Raw genomic sequence first — 14,547 nt, 5'->3', positions numbered from 1 at the left:
GAGAAGGAACAGACTGGGTTACCTGTAATGTTGCACTCCCAGAGAACAGTCTGATAATTCAATTGACAGACTTTCTAAAAAAAAAAAAAAAAAAAAAAAAAAAAAAAAAAAAAAACAAAAAAAACTGGTTTTCAGATATTTTTCAGATTTGATGTCATCAAGAAGTGTTTTCATTCAAAGTTAAGGTTATAGACAACTTTCGACAAACCATTGATGTATCCAATTAGCTTCTAATCATTAGAACACTATAGTAATCTCACTGGAGTCCTCCACTTTGGTCTTCTTTACATGAAAAAATATTGCAGTTTCTTTTGGAAAAAATATATCTAACTAAAAATATTTTAATACAGAGCAATATGCTTTCACATCCTTAAATAAATCACTGGAGAAATGTAATCCCATGTAAGCCCATATGACATGTTTACAAAGCAATAATTTAATTTACAGTCATGATCATTATTATTTAATCTAAGCAAGCTGTAAGATGATGCCAAAAATTCTAGAAATACGTACTCTTTTGCATCAACACTTTTCCTGTAATTGATAATGTATTTATAACATAATAAACAGCAAAATCCAATATAAACATATTATCTACTAAGAAAGTCTAGTGAAGCAAGTTAGGTGTTATGTTGTCTTTGTGAGGTAGCTTTTTCGAGCGATATGTTTAACAAAAGTGTAATAGGTGGGTCTATTCTTGTCAGTACTGTAAATACCAAGAATTCACCACCAAATATAATAATTCACTTTGTATCTGATAGATTCATCTGTGTCATATGTTTCTACTGGACCCTTCTGCATTAAGTAAATTAAAAGTCAAAGAAAATAGGATGTGACTAAGCCAAGAAGCAGTTTTTGGGGTTCAACTAGACTGAGCTCAACCCCTGCTAATGAGTTCAACTTCTCCAGCAGTTTCCAAGATCCAGGTTTGAAATAGATCACCTTATAACTGGGTGAGTGAGTGGATGGGTACTCTGCCTAAATGATCTTTCAGAGTGATAGTTACAACTAAAGGATTTCAACTGGTTTTCAAAACATTGTTCCCACAATACATAGCAGGCTCGTCAGTGTATTTCATTAAGTGCTTCTTTGAAAGGTCAGTCAGGGCTGGCCAATTTCTCCTGTGGGATATTGAATTTGACCTTTAGATTGCTGTTCCCCCTTCTTGCTAATCCTGCCTCCTGGATACAGTTTTTTCCATGTGTTTCAATGGACCATGGCTGGTGGCTGCACAAATAAATGGTTTTTCAGTGATTTATAAAATGTCCAGGATGCCTGGTGAAGTCTTTTCAGGATAAGGGTAATCATTATGTACTTCTTATCTACTTTGCCTTATTATAAATCCACTTTTGAAGTACTATTTACTAACCACAGTTCCTTAATAATCCTGGTAGACCCCATTTCCCTTTCTTGTTCCATGCCTACATCCTACCTCAAGTAGCTAAAACAGAGTGCCTAGCTTTAGGACCCAGATCTCGGCACTTTTTAAAAGCTACCCAGGAGAGTCTGATAATTAGCCAAGCTTGAGAACTGTGTCGGAGACCCTGCATTATCTTATCAAATTTATCAAATTCTTTCCAAAGAGATCCCAGCAGTTACATTATGTCTTCCAGTCTCTGGTCCTTTGTTGGAAGTTAGAGAGGATCAGTGTCACTTGTGTCTCCCACTAAACCTATTTTGTGATATTTGTGTTCAATGTCTAGCACATCCTCTAAGTATTCAGCTTAACGTTCTGCCTTGTACTCCAGAGACTGAGAGAGGAGAAGACTTTGGGAATAAAATGTCACTGTCAGTTTTACTCGGTATGTAGTAGAGTCCTCAACACAGACTAAGCCAGGGAAAATAGCCAATTTACAGTACCACATACCAGAAAAACACGTAGCCGTAGAGCTGGACAAGGGTGGTTTTATCTCGCTACCTAAATTATGGCTATCGGTTTTTTTCCCATCCTCTATCTCCCGCCTCTGCATTCCTTCTGTTGTCTTGGCTTTGTTCTCAGGTCTCCTATTTAGGCTCCTTTGAGTTTCAAGCTAATGCTACTCTAACTGCAAGTTAAACAGCAGACAGACGGTGTCTCCCCAGGAAGGTTGTATTAATGCTTCGGCAGTTATTTTAGTTGGCTTAACCTGCATTCCCGAAGTTACTCCTCATACAATTGTGATACACAGGGATATTGGAGATTTACAGGTAGGTCAGTGTTTCTCCTGCTCTCTCGCCGCGGTCAGAAATGAGTTCTTACCTGAAGTACACCACTTGACATTTGAGTAGTTTATACCAAAGACCACGGTTCTGAAGTGAAGGGTAGATTCTTATCTGAAGCACACTGCCTGAATGGGAATAGTTTACACCAAAATCCATGCCGCTGCTGACTAAGGAGAAGCCATCAAGACTGGGCTTCCCGAGGACACTCCAACAGCCTCCCACTGTGGGGCAACGGAGTCTTTGCAGTGTGCGCTTTTACTTTGAAGAGGCAAAGGACAGATAAGGGAGATCGTACCACCTCAGCCATAGCCAGCTCCTTATCACCATCAAGGCCCAGAAATTCGTGCAGAATTACCAATACTAACACGGCCTCCTTAGTGAAACATTAAGTTGTGAAAACAGCTACTTAGGGAAGAAAGCAGACTAAATGGCATGTTAGGAAGCGGAATGAGAGAGTTCTTTTGTTTTTACTCACAGCTTCGTCACCTAAAAGGAATAAAAGACCCTTGAGAAGCGGCATTCACGCTTAATGAGCTATACATTCCTGACAAGATGGTGCTGTGAATACCAAATGTATTAACATCAAGCAACCCTCTCCCTATCCCTGTGGAAAAAGATACAGCTTAAATTTTACCAGGATTTTAAAAAAACAGTGACCCTTTGACTTTTAACTCCTTGTGATATTCGGTTGAGATCTGAAACCTCTCCAAGTCTATCTGATTAATTGTTATAGTGTGCGTGAAAATTTTCTCCTTTGGGCTCAAGTGTGAACTCTTGGTCAGTCCACAACCATCACATTGTTCTCGGACATTGTAGAACTTTCTGGAAGTAAGCCTTAGCTATCAAAAGTAGGTTACCTGGGAAGGACGCTTGAAGGTTACATGCAATTTCCGTTCTGACCTGCGCTCTCTGCGGGAGAGCTCTGAGATGTACTCCTGTCCCTCCAAATGAGGCTACCCCAGCTGCCATGCTTTGTGCTATGACTGACTGAAATCTAATCTACTACATGCTGAAACCTTCCTTCGTTGAGTTTTTGCTGTGAGGTTTCTTGGTCACAGCGATCTAGCAGTGACTAACAACACACTGTCCATGGTAAAGACCCAACAACAATTCTTACATAGGGTGAGATAAGTGAATCTGCCTCCCTCTTCCCCCTTCCTTCATTTTACCATGGATGTAATTATTAATATATGGCATTTAGTTTTATTAATTACTAATTTTCTTTAGATTCATTAGTGTGAGTTTTAACCATTTGCCTGTTATTATTTCCAGTCTACTTGCAAACCCTGCTTGGAAAAAGAAACTATGACCTCTAATTATACCATTTAAAGTCAAATTATACTTTGTCAGTTTTCAATTATTTTCTTCAGTGTGGTTTTCTCATCCATAGCTCATGCTGTTTTCTTACATTTGTGATGTTCTCTTCTTCACCTGATCATGGCGCCAATTTACCAAACAGATAAGTTCACCAAATCTCCTTACAGTGTCCATCTGTTCCTTCCATCGCCTTACTTAATATCTATATTTCTTGCATTCTCAGTGAAGGTTTCCAATGCTCTTCCCAATTCCTCATGTCTAATGCTATTTATTCTCCATGCTAGGGCTAGCATGATTTGTTTAAGTCTATTGTAACAGGAATGGTGGGGCCGCCTCTCTCAGTCTATATATTTGATCATCTAATTGGTCTGCTTTAAATTGTTTGAATGCATGTGGCACGGGGGCGGGGGGAGGTCTCTCAGTCAATAAATTTTGTCACACAAGTATGAGGGCCTGAGTTAGATCCCTAGAATCTGTGGAGAAAAAGATAATTGGTGTGGTGGTGCAGTTTTGTAATCCCAGCACTGGAGACACGGAAATGGGAAGAATCTTGGAGCTGCCTGGACAGTCAGCCTAGTTGAATTAGAGAGCCTCATGCCTGACTGAAAAGTACAATTAAAAAAACAAAAAAGCAAAAAAACAAACAAAAATAACAAATGAAAACAGTCTCCACCCTCCCCCTCCCAAAAACCAAGGTAGTTTCAGGTCAACCCAAAGTTGACCTGTGACTCCCCCCCACATATGCTCTAATACATATGCACTTGCACACATGAACATATACACAAAAGTGAGACTATAAACAGATTGCCAGTGTTTCTTGGCATCATAAGGGAAGAAACAAACTCTGGGCCTGATATAGAGATCTCTGTACACCAGGCTTTAATTCTGATCTCAGGATACCATCTCAACGGTCCTCCCTCCCCCCTTTCCTCCCTCCTTCCTTCCTCCGTCCCTCCCTCACACCTCAGCTTTATATTCCAGAAACCCATACCCTCCCATCAGTGTTCTATATTTAGGATCTATAAAATGAGAACCTAAGAAGAAAACTCTATGCATATAACCATGACTTTTTTGGTATTGCCTAGCTTAAAGCATTTACCCTTTTCTGATGTAGAATTTCCTATAACACATTCTATTTTTGCAAGATTTATTTTATTTTTAATTACGCGTTTGTGTACGGCTGTGTGTGTGCCCATGCGTGCAGGTTCCTGAGGCATCTGAGACATCATATCTCCCTGGATCATGGGTTACAGGCACCCAACTTGTGTGCTAGGTAAGGACCTGAGGTCATCTGCAAGACAAGGAAGCTCTTGACCTCCAAGCTGTCTCTCTAGTTTAACACTTTGTCTAAAGAGTGTTCCCCATTATGGTTCAACGCTTAGTTCAAGAATTAGATCTTCCCCCAGCAGCTCACAACAGAAAAATGACCTACCATGCAATGTCACAAGACCTGTCTCAGCAAACCCTGAATCTCTGGGAAGGGCTCAACAGAACAATGCTTTTGTAAGGACACGGTGAATGGCAGCTTAGGGGACTCACTTTGGACATTCGCTGGTATAAGCAGCGTGCTATTTCCGCTCGGTGCTTCAGGAATATGAGGATGATATAGATGTTGATGTGCTGCCAACTTGTGCATTAGCAGTGCCGCATGGCCTCTTATACAAGTCATACATTAATTCTCCTGTTGTAAATCTGCCTGTCAGGCTAAAACAGCGCTGTAAGCCCTTCATAACATCCTGTTCCCCTCTCTTCCATGCCCTTGGCAGAGAACTGACTTTATATAGGAAACTCAGAAAGTGTGGGGTGAATGTGTACAAGTTATGAATGACACAGTGATTTCCCATTATAATGTAACTTTAGAATCTTTTCTCTGAACTTCATTAAGAACCATGCTGGAAACTGGACATTTTTATTATCTATAACCAAAGGCTCTGTCAATAATGTGTCTGAGTATTTAAATGTAGTACTCTAAACAAATAGGTAGTTTTAATACACTTACTTAAATTTTTCTATTTACATGAACCGATTATTTCTAAAAAAGATATTTTCACAAATAATCCACTTCAATCTTGGTAATACATAAAGTACTCATGGTATATCAAAAATATATACATTTTAAAAGTATAGTTGAAGTTTGGATAATTTAGATGATAAAAATAATTGTAAATATTAATATTTTGAGAAAGGACATAATGGTTAGCACTGTCAACTCAACAGAATATAGACTCACCTAGGAGACAAGCCTCTAAATATGACTATTGGGAATTAACGTGATTATATAAATTGAGGTAAGAAGACAGAACACTGTGAACGGGATGATTTACTAGGTAGGATGCCTAGTTGTATAAATAGAATGGGAGCCCCCATCAGCAGAATTTCATCACACACTGCTTCTGATTGGGGATCTGTTGTGAGCAGATGTTTCATGTTCCTGCTGCCATGACCTCCTTGCTGTGAAAGAAAGACATACACAAGAAATACATACATACATATATAAATACATTCATACATACATTTACACATCCACACACAATACACACATACATACACATACATATATGCATAAATGCATACATAAGAAAGTCATACACAAAAACACATACATATATACATAATACATACCTATATATACATGCATACACACATACATATATATACACACATACATATGCATACATACATGCATATATACATTCACAAGAAACATACATATATACATAATACACATACATACATGAATATACATATACATGCATGCATAAATACATGCATACATACATGCATACATACATACATACATACATACATACATACATAAGAAAGTTATACACAATGGTGCTTGTATGGCACCTTTGGGTTGTGAGACAAAGAAAACTCTCTCTCCCTTGATTTTCTTTTCTCAGAGTGTTTTATCACACAATAACATAGTTACTAAGACAGTATACGACTGATTCCTTTGTCAAGTCAAAGCAGACCCAAAGAGGCAGAGCTGACATTCTGCACAGAAACCTATAAGAGCCTGGGCTATAATGCTTTGTTCAAAACTTGAAGGAGAGGAAGTGAGAGAGTGAGAGAGAGCCTTACTTCTGTCATACATCAAATGGACTAGTGCACAGGGGAGGGGCCAGAGGGTACTATAGCATGCTAATTTTCTTGCTAACCTAACTACGACATTGGTGGCTGAGTTTCTCTTCATCAAAATGCTACATTATTGTAGAATTCTCTCATGTAATTCTCAGAGATGAACTTCACCAAGATCTGGTCTTTGTTCCCTACCGATTCAGACCCTAACTAAGGCTCAACACACTTTCATATTTTACCAAATTAAACAACAAAGGGTGCAGTCTAATCTGACCTTTCTGTAATTTACCTGCTATCCACACCCTGAAAATTATCTGTATAGCCTCTTGATTTTATAATTATAAGTTTAGCTTAGTTCTTCTGAGTATGAAAATTTTTTATGTGTCACTTAGAATTATAGGCATTTCTAGAATTTAACCTTTACAACGTTTCAATTTACAACATGAAATTACTGTGGAGGTGAAATCAATGTAAAGTACCTGATCTAGTCCACAGCTCATAAGTACTCAGTAAACCGATGATGATGATGATGATGATGATGATGATGATGATGATGATGATGATGTCGATGATAACGACGAGGACGACGGCTCAATCTAACCTAATCACAATTCAATGATTCAATAAGAAACTGCCTGAAAATGAGTAAATGACAAGGAAGAGCATGGTGGTGGAGCCTGATTCTCGCCTGCTATAGTGCGAACCTTCTTAGAGATTGCTAAAAGGAATTTTGCAAATATGACCATGATAACCCTGGCAGGTTTTGTTAAAAAGTGTGGGGGCAATCGAGATGTTTTTCTCTTGATTGAGGCTCATACAGTGTCTTGCTCCATAATACAACATGAGCAACACTAGGAACTAATCAGGATGGGGACTCTTGGGCAGCTCCCAAGACTGGCTGAATTGCAATCTGCATTTGACCGTGTATCCAGGGGATCCCAACTTTATCAAAGGTGGAGTAATGACACTTACACCCCGTCTAGAAAAGTGAAGATCAGGAAGCTGGGCCATGCAGAGAAGCCAACCTTCCACGGTTCTCCTCTATTCCCTGGATGTGAGACTCCGGACAGATTCTTGAATGCAATGGAGCAATTTAAATACCACTTCAGTTTGGTTTGCCTGTCAATCATAAGGACAGAGACAGGACAAGAGAGCAACATCAGGAAGCATGCTTTAAATGGCAGGCGTGAGTGTACCTATTTAAAAATTGCATCTTTCAGATAAAACGGGGATAAAAGAAGCGAAAAATTTCTAGGGAAACTATGAAAGAGTTAAGTTTCACTTTTCATAATTACCTATACTAACATGTAATTATGAATATAGCTATAATACTATTTGTTATTTACAGCGTTGGATTTTGGCAACCGTTCATTTTCAGCAGAGATTATGTTTATACGAGGAAAAGAAACCTGACCGGCGAGAGTATTTTGCACTGTGCCTACCTCACATCAGCTTAGTTTATCAAAACTCAGACTGTGTAAAAAGGGACATCTCATTTTATTCACCTTCAGCATACTGTGGCACTGACACTTGGATGAGGTAACTCCTTTCCTGGAGCAAAACCAACCTGGCCAAATAAAAATTAAATAAACACAAACTGTTCTATAGACCTTTGTATCACTGAGCACCACAGCCTCATTTTGGACTTCAAAATATGATTGTCTGAAAGGGCTTTCCTAAGTTAAAAAAGAAGTTAAATAATGTGAAACAGAAAAAAAAATAACAATGTCCCTCACTTGAAAGATTAACCTCTCTCAAACAACATGAACATATATTTACCAGCTGCAGATTGAATATGTGTGTGTGTTTGTGTGCATGTATGTATATATAAATATGTGTGTATATTACATATATATGAACAGTGTGTTCTATATTCTGAATTATGACTGACAGTGCATTTAGGAGAAGCATATTTGAGAGCACCTACTGGTACTCTCAATGTCACACAATTAAGACTGACAAAAACTCCAGCTAAACTCCAGAAAACTAGGAAGTGGGCATTTTAGAAGTGAAAATGAAGAGTTCCCTTCTATACCTGGCAGCATCACTAAAGCTACTCTTCACTGCACAGCTAAACTGTGCTCCAAATGCTTGTTTGGTCAGTTTTATAGGAGACCTGAGAATGTCCTGATGCTAGGTGACCTAAGATGATCTGAGCAGAGATTTGATAATGAGATAATCATATTTTTCTCCTCATAGGAATACGTACAGCTCTCCAATTTCTTTCTTGTAAACCATACACAAGTTATAATTTAGTAAATTTGGCTGTTGGGTTCAAGTCTGGATTTTCATGACCCAATGTTCTTTATAAAAATAGTCTACCTATAGTTGGAGCAATAATATTAATGGCAGGTTTAGGATGACTAATTCAAGATTATTCAGTGGGAAAATGCAAAGCCATATAGACAGACTGACTTTAGTTATTTTAAATGAATTCATCCCCTCGAGTTACTAAAAAGCCTGGGTTGTGACAAAGGTCTTGTGACCTACTTCTCAACCAATTATTCATCAACAAATTGTAGGGCTTAATTCATGGTTATCATATTCACCTCCACTATCCTCACCATCGCCTCAGCATGGATCCCGGGGGATGACTTGTCACTACTGATTTTCTACCGCTCCAGAGATCCTTGAAATATTATATTTGATAACCATCCCAGACCTGATTAAATCACTGAGATAAGGGTCTTTCATTCTAGCATCTCAGCCAAGTAGACGAGTCCTCTGGAGTAGTTAAAAGCACGTCAGAGTGGTACCCATCATTCTTTTATAATCAAGGTCTCGAGGAAAAAAATCTCCCTGTATTTTCTGAATATTGTAGTTAATATGCATGCAATTTCCTCCTCTCTCAACAAGGATGCCTCATGAGTATCTAGAAAGATGCGCCATCTCTTTTCAAATTTCTTTCTCTCCCCAAAGGCTGTTTAAAATGAAGCTCTTCTTTTGCAAAATACCTGAAAGGGTCGCCGATCTTAAATCACCCATTAATTATGTGCACTCACATGTTCTCACTCACAGCCCCAGCTTTGTAAATTTTAATATATGCATTTACAGTGCTTTCTTTGCCAAATCAACATTTATATCAAATTATTAAAAAAAAGTACTATAAAATGCCCAAGTATCTCTGACCCTTATATGTACATGTACACAGGATGCATGTGTGTGCGTGAACACACACACACACACAAACACACACATGCGCACACACACGCATGCACACACATGTACATGCACACACACGTACATGCACACACATGCACACATATATACATGCACGCACACACACGCACACACACATGCACACACATGTACATGCACACACATGTACATGCACACAACTATAATTTAAAAGCTAACAGTTCCTTGGAACTCTTCCTATTCCCAGAAAATAGTGTAATACTTACACAGGCCTAATGTCACATTCTCACACCTTTACCTAACAGCAGTTTCAGATCATGTAGATCTATATGGGGAACTCTGAAGAGAAGCTAGAGAAATATTCCTGTGACTAATAGCAGGCACTAGAGAACCTGGTTCAGTTCCTAGTAACCATGCAGATGCTTCACAGCCTATATTTCTAGCTCCAAAATATCTACTGCTCTCTTCTGACCTTGGCAGGCAGCTGCAATAGTGTGCGCATGCTTCATACAAGCACACAGGGTACAGATAATAAATAATTAAAAATAAAAACTATCTCTGAAGTAAGTAGAATTATATTTATAACAAATAGGAAAAAAAGAGGTGAATGGGCTTAATCTAAATGGAATGAAAAAATGTATTTTATACATAAAAATTTCTATGTTTATTATGTAAAAGGTAATCCCATTTATCATTCTAAATGCATACTTAGCATACTTAGAAAATTACATCATGTAAAAGGATGATTTGGAAATAAATAAATTTACCATATGCCTTCAAAAAGTAATTAACACACAAAGGTAACTGTTTCAATTTGGAAATTTGATTTAAATAATCAAGAGCATTCCTAACAATAGTGCAAAATATATTTCAAATCATGATTTTTAGGTTTTTATTGAAGTTAATTTTTATACAGTATATTCTGATTATGATTTCCCCTCTCTTTGCTCCTTCTATGTCCTCCAAATTTTTCATGCAATGCACTCCACACCTTTGCTGTCTTTAGAAAACAAACAAGCAAATAAAAATAGAAAGAAAAAAGCAGAATAAAAAAGAAAACAAAGAAAAAGCACAAGAAACACATACACATGCATGCACATAAAGCTTGCACACTCAAATGTGTGTATACACACACACACATATATATAAAGCCCATCAAAACACAAAATCAGATAACATAATATACAAAACAATATCAAAAACAATAATATACAAACAGAAGACCAGTGATAGTTTTAAAAATACACAAAGAAGGCAACAAGAGACAAAAATAGTCCTCAAAGAAGCCATTGGATTTTTTTTGGGTGTTGGCCATTTACTGCTGGGCATGAGACCTCCCCTTAACTATGGGTTGTACGCACAGTGAAGCTCCACTGGAGAAAGCTAATTTTTCTTGTGCAAGTGTTTGCCAGTTGGAGCTTAGGAATGGGAGCTGTGTTCACTTCATCCTCTCAGCACTGAGACTCCTAACCTGGCACGGTGAAGGTCTTGTGCCTGCTACAAGTCTCTAAGAACTTCTATGTGTATTATATCTTACTTTTTTCAGAAGTCCAGCAGGTACTGTTTCCATGCTGTCATCTGTCCCATTGGCTCTTACAGTCTCTCTGCCTCCACTTCCCCATAGTTTCATGAACTCTGATATGAGGAACTAGATGAAGACATCCCATTTATGACTAAGTGTTCCAAGATCTCTCACTCTCTCAACATTGTAAACGGTTTTTAATGTTCCCATCACGAGGAAGAGATAAACGTTTGAGGTGATAATGGTTGTGCTAGGCTAGCATAATACATTATGCAAATCATTCTCACAGTGATGTGTCACTATGAAAGAGTATGTCAAATAAAACTTAAATTTCAAAAAAGCAAGAGCACTCATTTTCTATATAGACGTTTACTTTAAATAGTTAAAAATTACATAAATGCCAGGAAATTGAGTGAAAAATTGACACCCAGCAATGTGTGACTCAGAAAACAGTGTTTACCTCTGACCTGTTGTAGCCCAGAGAAGAGTCACTACACCTTATAAACACTGATGATTCATCATTCCTTCTCTACAAAGTTGTCAAAGACCTCACACAATGTAATGAGCTCTTCTTTACTTTTCATGAGCCTCGATACTGAACTCTATGTCCTACTTTGTCCTGATACTGACCATTACCTCTAATGTCACCATGCTTCATTAAAGATTGTGACTAGAGATGAAATGGCAAAGAGGTAGCACTGTGTTCACAGCATTCGCCTTACCTTAAGGAAGGAAAGGCTACGGCTGCTATTTTCATTCGTGGCACAAAAACACCTGACAAAATCAGCCAACGGAAGGGATGGGTTATTTTGGATCATGGTTTGCTCTCTGCAGAAATGGAATTCATAAAAATAACATAAATGGTTGGTCACTTTGTGACCATACTGAGGAAACAGAAAGAGATAGAGGCTAGTGGTCAGTTCAAATCCTCCACCCCAGACCATAGAATGGCACTGTCCACATTGAAGGTAGTTCTTCACATCAATGAATCTGATCTGGGCCATCCTTCAGATGCTCGCCTCCAAGGTGATTACAGCTCCTCTCAACTTGACAATCAATAGCAACTATTACAACTGCATCCACTGAGAGAACCTCTTGCCAAGCATACCCACCACCCAACTCTCTTCTGTGTCCCATATTCCCCTTCCCAGGTGTCCTGAGAGTCAGCTCACCAGCCTACATTATATATCTTGTATTATTCATCCTTCTTCCCTAGAGGGTTGAACTGTCTCTAGCTTGTGTCCCTCTCCTTTATTCCTTTTCCTGTACACATTTTAACTATTCACTTTTGTGTCTTTCAGTATGAGACTATACATTATTTTGTTTTAACAGTTTTCATTGTTTTAATTTTATCAGTTATGTTTATAAAATATTTTATTAAATCTGATAAATTTATCCCCATTCTTTCTTCTCCCATCTCCCAAGTCCACCCTTTCTTCTCTGCCCCTCATCTTCAGTTTGTTTGATATATTTTTAAAACATAATCCATCTAGTCCAATTTGTGTTGATCATATACACCTGAGTCATGGGCCTTCCAGTAGACAGTGGTCAAACTAAAGGGGGCTATATCTGTAAAGAATAAACTATCACTCACAAAAGTATTCAACTGTAAATGGCTCCACAGATAGAGGTGGGGCTCATGAACCCCTTTCTCCACCATTAAAAGCATTACTAGACAAAGACGCTCATGAACTCTTTTTTTTTTTTTTGCTTTGTGAACATATTTTTTATTAATTTTATTTTTATTTATTTATTTTTTTTTTATTAACTTGAATATTTCTTATATACATTTCGAGTGTTATTCCCTTTCCCGGTTTCCGGGCAAACATCCCCTTCCCCCCCCCCCTTCCTTATGGGTGTTCCCCTCCCCACCCTCCCCCCATTGCTGCCCTCCCCCCGACAGTCTAGTTCACTGGGGGTTCATTCTTAGCAGGACCCAGGGCTTCCCCTTCCACTGGTGCTCTTACTAGGATATTCATTGCTACCTATGAGGTCAGAGTCCAGGGTCAGTCCATGTATAGTCTTTAGGTAGTGGCTTAGTCCCTGGAAGCTCTGGTGGCTTGGCATTGTTGTACATATAGGGTCTCGAGCCCCTTCAAGCTCTTCCAGTTCTTTCTCTGATTCCTTCAACGGGGGTCCTATTCTCAGTTCAGAGGTTTGCTGCTGACATTCGCCTCTGTATTTGCTGTATTCTGGCTGTGTCTCTCAGGAGCGATCTACACTTCTGCACTTCTTTGCTTCATCCATCTTGTCTAATTGGGTGGCTGTATATATATGGGCCACATGTGGGGCAGGCTCTGAATGGATGTTCCTTCAGTCTCTGTTTTAATCTTTGCCTCTCTCTTCCCTGCCAAGGGTATTCTTGTTCCCCTTTTAAAGAAGGAGTGAAGCATTCACATTTTGATCATCCGTCTTGAGTTTCATTTGTTCTAGGCATCTAGGGTAATTCAAGCATTTGGGCTAATAGCCACTTATCAATGAGTGCATACCATGTATGTCTTTCTGTGATTGGGTTAGCTCACTCAGGATGATATTTTCCAGTTCCAACCATTTGCCTACAAATTTCATAAACTCGTTGTTTTTGATAGCTGAGTAATATTCCATTGTGTAGATATACCACATTTTCTGTATCCATTCCTCTGTTGAAGGGCATCTGGGTTCTTTCCAGCTTCTGGCTATTATAAATAAGGCTGCGATGAACATAGTGGAGCACCTGTCTTTTTTATATGTTGGGGCATCTTTTGGGTATATGCCCAAGAGAGGGATAGCTGGATCCTCAGGCAGTTTAATGTCCAATTTTCTGAGGAACCTCCAGACTGATTTCCAGAATGGTTGTACCAGTCTGCAATCCCACCAACAATGGAGGAGTGTTCCTCTTTCTCCACATCCTCGCCAGCATTTGCTGTCACCTGAGTTTTTGATCTTAGCCATTCTCACTGGTGTGAGGTGAAATCTCAGGGTTGTTTTGATTTGCATTTCCCTGATGACTAAAGATGTTGAACATTTCTTTAGGTGTTTCTCAGCCATTCGGCATTCCTCAGCTGTGAATTCTTTGTTTAGCTCTGAACCCCATTTTTTAATAGGGTTATTTGTCTCCCTGCGGTCTAACTTTTGAGTTCTTTGTATATTTTGGATATAAGGCCCTCTATCTGTTGTAGGATTGGTAAAGATCTTTTTCCCAATCTGTTGGTTGCCGCTTTTGTCCTAACCACAGTGTCCTTTGCTTACAGAAGCTTTGCAGTTTTATGAGATCCCATTTGTCGATTCTTGATCTTAGAGCATAAGCC

Source organism: Rattus rattus, chromosome 4 (genome assembly GCF_011064425.1).
Source record: "Rattus rattus isolate New Zealand chromosome 4, Rrattus_CSIRO_v1, whole genome shotgun sequence".
NCBI lineage: Eukaryota > Metazoa > Chordata > Mammalia > Rodentia > Muridae > Rattus > Rattus rattus.
The sequence above is the reverse complement of the archived record's forward strand: the minus strand, read 5'-3'. Positions refer to the sequence as shown.